General features: G+C 36.8%; 1 protein-coding gene across 19 annotated transcripts in view; it reads left to right on the forward strand.

Moving 5' to 3' along the window:
• LOC125032714 (transcription factor 12-like) overlaps positions 1 to 1,890 on the forward strand; it is a 383,054-nt gene extending 381,164 nt beyond the window's left edge. For all 19 annotated transcript variants that reach the window (XM_047623990.1, XM_047623994.1, XM_047623998.1 and 16 more), the window contains one exon: positions 1 to 1,890. This exon is cut by the window's left edge and continues 301 nt beyond it. The gene's annotated coding sequence lies outside the window, so the exon portion shown is untranslated.
• The last annotated feature ends 7,588 nt before the right edge of the window (positions 1,891 to 9,478 follow it).

Below are 9,478 nucleotides of genomic sequence, written 5' to 3' on the forward strand. Positions count from 1 at the left end.
CTCTAACCCCCCCTGCCCAGTGCAGCTCAGTGTGTGGTCTTCTGCGTGCGATCTTCCACGACATATCTCGCAGCCAATCATATCACAAGGCAGCATAAGCTTGGTCATGATGTGACAATGGTCGTAGCTTCACTTTATCTTGAAATGTGCAAAATGAAGTTCTACCAGTCTTGGTATGAATCTGAGCTCCCAAAGAATATATGCAAGGTTGAGCACTGACTCAAAATTGTTGTTGAGAATTGGAAAGTGATTATAGAGCGACAAGATGCCTTGAAATGTGGAGTGAAGCTGAATAGTGCAGTGTGAAGGACTGAGTTGGCTGATACTACTGGCCATGTACTCTGGGCTGGAGGTGAAGACCGAGCAATGAACCGACTTCACTAGGTTTAGCATTGTATACATAATTACTATACATTGTGTACAGAATGACTCATTATTTTATTAAACAAACATTTTTAGCTAGGTGATCTATTCTGAGAAAAGAGTAATGTAAAGAATGCACAATGCTTTTATGAACAGATGGTTTACATCGAGGATATTGATTAAGAAGCTAAAGTTATATGGTAGCTTCACTGTGTTGAGCAACTCCTCTTTTAAGTGCATAATTTTAGTGTAGTTGTTAGTGCTTCCCATTTTCCTGTGTTCATCTGCTGACTTTATCAATAATTTTGATTTTGTACTCATTATTTAGAACTGGATCCCTGTGTCCACCTTTAAGTCATGAGTGGAAGGAGGCCATTCAGTCCATAGTGCCTCAATATTGGTCATTCTGTCATGGGGAAGTCAGTGGCAATTAGTGATGTTGACTTGTTATTCAGCTAAGGAAACAGCAGCTTGAAAGACGTTTTGTGTAGCTTTGTTGTTAGGCTTATCAACTGGTAATTGGAGAAAATTTATGTAAGACTGTGTTAAAACAAAATTGCAGCTGAATGTCATTCATAAATTTTTTGTATGACTTGGCATTGTTCAGATGTTACTTTGATCGCAAAATGGTGCGGATTTCTTGTAAGATTGTCATTCTAAAACATTCCAATTGAAGTGTTATGTAACTTTTGTTGGTAATTACAAACCTGGTCAGTGACCAAATCCCACTCAACTCTGGACTGCACTTTGACATTTTTGACATGTGTAAATAACAGGTGCATGGTGGTGTTTTGCACATATGTTATTGTATTATATATATCCAGTTCTATTGGATAATTTATAAATTTTTTGAACACAACCATGACCCTGATTTCAATACACAGGTTGCTGTAGCCCTACTGCATCTGACTATCAAATTCATTCAAGGCACAGCTATATGGAGGAATCTGAAACCTCCATTGTGATTGACATTTGCTTTAGATTTTTCAAATTTTGATTTTTTTATGAATCAGTTTAAAATTCTGAAATTATTATCTTAAAAGTGTTTAATACTTTATAGTGTGTTCTCAACTTTGTAGATATTATGATGTTTTGTTGAGATGATATTCAGTGACAGGAGCAGCCAGCATTAGATTCATGGACTTTTCCTTGTGCATTTTTCAAGATTCATAATTAAATATTTTATCTGTCAGAAATATTCCATCCATCCTGGTACGCCTGAGACTCGCAGGGCCACCCTGCTGTTCCTCGTGTTAACGCTCACTCGGTAACTTCTGCCGGCTCACAACCCTACATCCATGCTAACTTTATTTCCTCCCAGCTGATAAAGAGGAAGGGGAATGTTGAGTCCGGGCACCAGTCTGGCGTGCCTCAGAGCTTCCAGCTGCTGTGGCACATGACTCAGCCGGATGACGTGATGTGTACAAATATTGTAAGACGAGTGCAGTGGGCGCTGTGTCAGCCTATCCATGAGGGTACTCAACATGGACTTCATCTGTAGAATAATAAATGTGCCATTTTGCATTATATGATGTTTTATTTCATGAACTAGATTGTTTTATGTAAAAGACTAGTGCTGTAGCAAACATTCATGACAAACACAAGCTTTTAAAATTTGGCCTGCTTGATATGTAGTAAAATAATACTAACAAGAGTTAGATGTCAAGTAGTTCCCTTATCAAAAAATATTATTTCACATACAATATTTTTATATCGTGTTACATTTGTCCTGTATGTTTAGTGTTCAAATGTAAGAGAATGGTTGATGAGACTGGATGCAAAGCTTGTAGAAGTAGGTGTATGAGATTCATTCATTCGCATAGAAAGAGCAAAAGTAGCACTAATGATTGAGAGGCAGGAAGGCATTAGCTTAAGTGGAGTAAGCCAAATATGTTGAATAGAAATGAGGAAAGGGAAAATAATGCTAAGATGTTTATTGATCCTTACTTATGGTGCTGCAGTGATGTAACGTTTGTTTTGTGAGACTACATATTTTAATGCAAGATAGAATTAGTATGTTGGATTGTATAATATAATTTGAAATGATGGAAACTTATACACTGTATAGATGACAGATAATCACATAGTATGCTAATGCATAATAGATAATTTTGATGGGAAGTGAAATTTATGAAATTTCATAACTTAAATGACAAACATTTTGAGGAAAAGTGCTGTACAAATAATCTAATACTTTCTCATAATATAAAACAGTGTAAAGAATATGAAAGAAGGCATATAAAATATGCTAACAGGAAATGGAGAGTTGATGAAGGAGGCATAGAACATAGTTGTTTAGAGTACCATTTTTGTCTAAAACATTTTGTAAATTTTAAATCATGCACTTCACAACAAGAACTTGAAGATAATTTCTGTTTTACCTAAGCATTGTTTGAAGTTAAATCAAGTAAACTTCAGTGAGAAAAACACTTGCTTTCAGAAAGCTGAAATTACTTTTTTGAGAATATAAATAGTCAATTTTAGGTTTAAGAGCTGCTCAGGGACCATAAAATATAAATGCATGGGTAACAATATTTTCAGTTCATAATGTAAATGATCTGCTTGACAGCAACAGTGGCATTGCATCTGATCATACTATTGTAATTCAACCTTTTTTCATGTTGTGCTATTGAATCCTGCCTTCCATAGACGAAATTGTTTCATTTAAAATATTTTCAGTGTATGCAAGAAAACAATCCATATATCATTTTTGGAAACATGGTTCACTAAAGAGAAACACTTAATTTATGCAAATTGATTTTTTATCCCTCAAAACCCTAACTTTAAGTAGCTAAAAATTGAACTGCTTCAGACTTTCATTAGCTCATATCTTTTTATGGAAATTTCAAGTTGAGATATCTTTACTAATGTGTATATATATATATTCATTAATAACTGATATGCTGGTAATATTTTTGTAAATTAACTGATAATCTACCATACAATATTTAGAATGCCAATCCTGTAACTGATTTCTAGCTCTCAAATACATATTTAAGACACTTTTACACTGCTTTGGTCCCTGAAATATTTTGGCAGATAATTTGTATATACTTATCTATCCATACTATTCATATTTCAAAATAGTCTGTGGACTTGCCATATTTCTAGCAACTGTCTAAGAATAACCTTGTGGCTTTATAACATGCCAATTTTATATAAACCTTTTTTTCTTTTTCCTTTTATATTTTGAACATTAGAAATGTGGCAAACTCAATATTTATCAACGGCATCTGTTTTTGCATAGGTGTAGTGGATCTGAAAATAATATAGTTAATGCTACTTTCATATCCGTATGAAACAAATCTTCATTTACTTGTGCAACATTGATCATAACCCCCCTTCATTGACAGAAAATAATTAGTCTTATATCTTCACAGACGAACATTACTATTTATAAATATAATCTCTCTTTTTGTGAATCTTTCCCAATTGATATAAAAATTAAAGATTCACATATATTTTAGTTTATAAATCCAGTTTTACATTTTCAAAATAATTGTCTTGAAAAATTACCAAAATGTATTTATTACTCCCAACATTTGACACGCATATTTTTCTAATCATTATAAACAGTTTTTTTCACAAATGTTTTTTCTTGTCTTCAATTCTTAATGTTTGTTAGTGGCATGACTGTAACACAAACCGTTCCAGTGTTTTCAGATCGAACTGTTATTCCCTATAGTTCATGAATGTTTTAATCACAAATAACTGTTTCATGAATATACCAAAAGACATACTTGTGTGTGTTAATAGAACACAGTTATTAGTGCAGGGTGTAATGTGTTTTCTGAATGTGTGGTTGTGTGCTCTGTGGAACTACTTGATTGTCTTTACATCTAAATTGTTTGGATTTAAAGACGGAAACTATGGCCAGGAACATTTAGTTCACCATAAATCATATTTTTTGTTTTGCAGCACATATACACAAATGATACGGTAGTGAAAAATATTGCTTCCTGTTATCTGTTTTTCATTTCGAGATTCCAACTGAAGACTGTAAGCTAAATGAAACCTAGCATTAAATCATAACCTTGGAGGGATAAGCTATCTTAATAAACAGTGAAGCCACTTTACCTGATCTTGTTATTAAGCATCTTTCAATAAATATTATAATTACACGCACACGCACACGCACACGCACACGCACACGCACACGCACACGCACACACACACACACACACACACACGCACACACACACGCACACGCACACGCACACGCGCACACACACACACACACACACACACACACACACACACACACACACACACACACACACACACACACACACACACACACACACACACACACACGTATATGCATATATTCATATATGCAAGTATTAAGCTTTATCTGCAACTCAATTTCATGTGGGCGGAGCATCGATGCATGAAAATCCATCTGGTCGAAGTGTCGTTCCGCATGAACAAAACCAACTGTCTCGCAGGCAGAGCGTCCCGTGGTACGTCGTTTTTTTTACATGTAAAAGAAATATGATTATAATGGCAATTGAAATTTGAATGGCTTAAACCTGATGCCACATAACATACTAGAATTATGTACTATGATTTGATTGTCCTAATCACTATTTTACAACATTTGCGGGTTACTTGATTGATTTCCACATTACTACCATATTATATCATATAGTGGTGATGTTGACCACTGTAATGGTAAATGACAATACAGAAGTCTTAATGCTAATTACAAAGGATAATAATACCAATGGCAATGATAATAGCAATAGCAATGACAGGGATGGTTATAATTATGATAAAATAGTAGGCCAATGACCTATGCCTCTCGTGACCACGTGCAATACAACAAGTGTGGTGTTGGTGTTGCAGTAGGTGGCAAGTGGCGAGATCCTTCACATTATTCTGAGTGTTTCTCTGAGTTATTGATCACTGACTGAACTAAGATGTTCCCGTTGCTTTCTTCAGTAGCAGTGTCTACTAGACGGGTGATCCTGAGCAATGACCATGATGGGGTTCTTCTGCTCAGCATCGAGTAGTTCAACCAGTGAGTGTACTCTCAACTCTGGCTTGAAATCCACATCTACCACCTGCTAATCGTGGCTTTAAGTATCCCTTATCGGGTTATCTATAGGCAATCGAGGTGAAGAGCACTCCGGCCGGTAACTCGAGCTCTTGAACTCTGATTGTCGTGCCATTCTTTGAGTCCGATGCTCTAACTACTCGGCCAGCACGTCCTCTGTTCATATAATTCTATTAATTATTGTCGTCTATTCCTGCCACGGTTCGTTAGTAGATATTGATAATGATATCTTGACCTCTGATGGGTTTGAAGATGGAAATTCATTATTATCATATATATAACATCTATATGCAAAGCAAAAGAAGTGGTAATATGTTATTATTTGTGGAACTTTATTCGAAAGATCATTTGCTGCCTATCAAAATGTATTGCTCTCACTTAGTACTTCGACAATGTTTATTCATTTAATAAAAGATAAACCTCAAAATGTAGTATATGTATGTACTATTAATGTAAATTGAAAAATAATCAACAACAGTTTCTTACGATCTTTTATACCATTTTCACATAAATTTCTATATAAAATATTTTTTAAATGGCCAAATGAAGAGTTAAAAGATAAGATACAAGAAGTATTTGGCAATTTACCTATTTGGCGATGGGTTGCGCATGCGTATTGAAGAGCTGGATGGACAGGTTGGCACGTTTGTGTGGGCGAAGCTGAATTTTGAAATTCGGTAGCAACACATTTCAAGTACTAGTAAAAAAAAAAAAAAATGCTGATAAGGAGGCTGCGGATAACGCCTATATATTGGACTTTATTTTCAGCGCCAAATGCATGCAATTATTTCAAGTCGTTTGGGCGGAGCATCGACGCTGCCAGGCGTACGAAAACCCATCGAGTCCTAAGTGTCGCACTGCTTGGACAAAATCAGCCGTCTCACACAGAGCGTCCTGTGTCCTATCGGGTTGTTTACATGTACTGTACAGTCGCTAAAAGAAGTGTCTTTGCTCGGGAGTAGAGGAATCTGTAACGATCGCTAGAAGTTGATTCGGAAATGTTGGTACTTGTTGTTTTCGAAGCTCGGAACAGATGAAGCTTCATAATGTGTTCGAATAGTATGTCGGAGGTGATACAGCAAGGGCCTCGTATCATGCCAATATCAACAATAGAAACCTCTTAGACCATTCTGTGGATCCAACGGCACCAAGCAACTGGATCAACCAGAGACAAGGCCAGAATTGGGCACCCTAGATGCACGACGGAAGATGCTCAAGTAAATGTCATTCAAAACTATAAATTAATGTGTTATATGAAAGGAAGCTTGTAGTGAAGTACCTGAACACCATGAGCTAATGAAATCTATTTGATACTCAATAGCAACACCCCTTGCATCCAACTGGATTTGTGAAGGGGGTGGGGCCGATAGTTAGTTACCACGTCTTCGATTATTTTCTTTTTTAAACATTTCATAACTACTACAAAGGATACGAACCCCTTTTGTTCTGCTTACAACAGCACGCAAGCTGTCAGGAATCGCTGGGCAGTCTGAGTGGCTGCACAGCAACGGTGTCGGGGAGTTAATGGACGTCGGGCCCGGCAGATTTACGGGTTATGCCTACGTGGAAATCCTGGACGAGATGTTTCTACCATCGGTAAGGGCCATGGTGTTCCCGAACCGAAGCCATTTAACCTTCTCCAGGATAACAGCCCCATCCACACGAGCAGTTTCGTGAAAGATGATTTCGGCAACACTCCGCGATTACACTGTGCCTCATCCACCCAAATCGCCAGATCTCGGTCTGAAAATGGACAGCCAAGGACAGAGACTTCGCCCAAAGATCATACCCGCAATTGTCATACCGTCTTTGCCAAAGTAATTACGGTATAGGGTGATTGCGCTCTGCAGACAGACGGGGCACTAGTGTAGTAAATTTATTATTCTCGTACATTCTTGTTTCTTATAATATATAACCACAAACAGTGTCTTACGAATTTAATGATTAATATAAATTACGTAAAGAAATACAAACAATTGTTTATCTGCCAATCATGTCAAATTTAATGTTTTATTGACTCTTTTGAGCATAACTTTGTGCATACTCTTATACCATTTTCACATGCATTTAATTATAAAACATCTTAAATACTCCTTACATGGCCAAATGAAGAGCTACAAATTAAATATAAAAAATATTTGGCATTTAATGTAATCGGCGATAGGTTGCGCATGCGTGTTAATGAGCTGTTGGGACGGATTGGCACGCCTGTGGGCGGAGCTTAAACTTGAAATTAGTTGAAATTCGGCAGTAAAAAGTTCTCAAACTTGCAAGAAATTGTAGATAAGGACGATGCAGTTAAAGCCTATTGATAATAGAGTTGTTAAGAGACAAGAGATCCTATTTTATATGTGAAGACCAGTGCCCCCCGTTTGGGTATCATACAGTAAGCAGTAGTGTGTGGTCTCCGGGAAACTACCGTAAGTATAGGCTAGCGGTTCCCTTTCTCAAACTCCAATATATCCGCTTTCACCTTTTTTATCTGCCTATGCTTTACGAGAGAAATACATAGAAAACGGTATTTTACAGCTATTTACACAAGCTTCATTGCATTCCCTTAAGATATGACTTCAGGGTATATTCTTAATTCCAATACTGATGAACACCTAGTCAAGTGGCCTTCATTATTATTATAATTTTTTTTTTCTTTTTTTACCAAGGCCTGCTTGTAAAAGAGAACAACACTTATTTTCCTGAAAAATGTATATGAAATAAGATAAAATCAAACAATGCCCGTTTTAACTGCATTAAATATTTCTGCACACGCTTTCGGTGAACTTTTTTTCATCATAACCTTTGAATCCTCATTTTCAATTAACAATTTGTCCTGTAGTGTGTACGCACGCTAAACATGACACCAAACTAGCAACAAACGTTAATATCTCAACCGGACTGTTGAGTTTTATTCATATCCCACGACTTTTGAGCATCCCTAGTTTTTTTGGTCAGCACATTTTGTTTAATGCTTAACTATGCTGTTCTTTTTATTTGTAAATTTATAATAGATTGTAACGAAATTATAAATTAACAAGAGAGAAGTTAAAAATGAAGACGCCGAAAAATCGCTGCTGATTGATGGCACGGGTATAAGTAGTAAGGATAAGCTTACTTTATCTATCTACCTATCAATCTAAACACACACAATATACATCATGCATGTGTAAGTGATATATGTGTGTGTGTGTGAGTGTGTGTGTGCGTGTATGGGTCATATTGCATTTTTCTTTAGTTTAAGAAATATATTTTTTCAATTGTTTTCGATATGTCCAGAACGATTCGATTTATGAATTACAGCACTTACTGTTTACCGCAAAATGCTAACCTAACCTAAACCCGATCAGACTCTCTCTTTGCTCGCCATATTCCTGGGTTATCGAAACCCAGGAGCTACATCCCCAGAACCACCTTAACTAAACTAGGCCGCTTTCACACCAAGGTCCCACGCCATTTATAAACAAACTTCCGGAAATATATAAAACCTATCACACACAAGTGGCATGACACGTCGCATGTGACACATGCGACCTGCGTGCGACGCCGAGATTCGACTAGTCTCAGCGTGCGGCTTGTTACCTCGGACTGTGGTATCATATTGGAATGGATCTGTCACTCCAGACTGATGTGCTGTAGTTTCAGCTCAAGGGTCAACCCGAACTTATCTTTCATACACACTGGACAGAGAAAGAAAAGGGCATTGGAATAAGTCTGACTCACCGTCTGCCCCAACGTCCTCTCTACCTTATTCCTCTTAGTGAGTTAGATAATTGTCACAAGATTACTTAAGACTTAGAAAAAAAATAATATCGTCATCCTCCGATGATGCGATTTTGTGGAGCGAGTGAAAGCGTCCTGATACGCGCCACGTATAATCTGGGTATAAAATCACCGTGACTCGTCTCACTTGCCATGTGCGACGTGCCATTCTGGTGCGAAAGTGGCCTATTAGTTACCTTTGCATGTTGCAAAAATTGTATATAAAATTGCAACATAAGTAATAGTTTTCCGAAAGTTGTAATGGTTATTAAAACAATTTAATCTGTATTAAGGGCTTTATCA

The sequence above is a fragment of the Penaeus chinensis genome, chromosome 15, assembly GCF_019202785.1.
Source record: "Penaeus chinensis breed Huanghai No. 1 chromosome 15, ASM1920278v2, whole genome shotgun sequence".
Taxonomy (NCBI): Eukaryota; Metazoa; Arthropoda; class Malacostraca; order Decapoda; family Penaeidae; genus Penaeus; species Penaeus chinensis.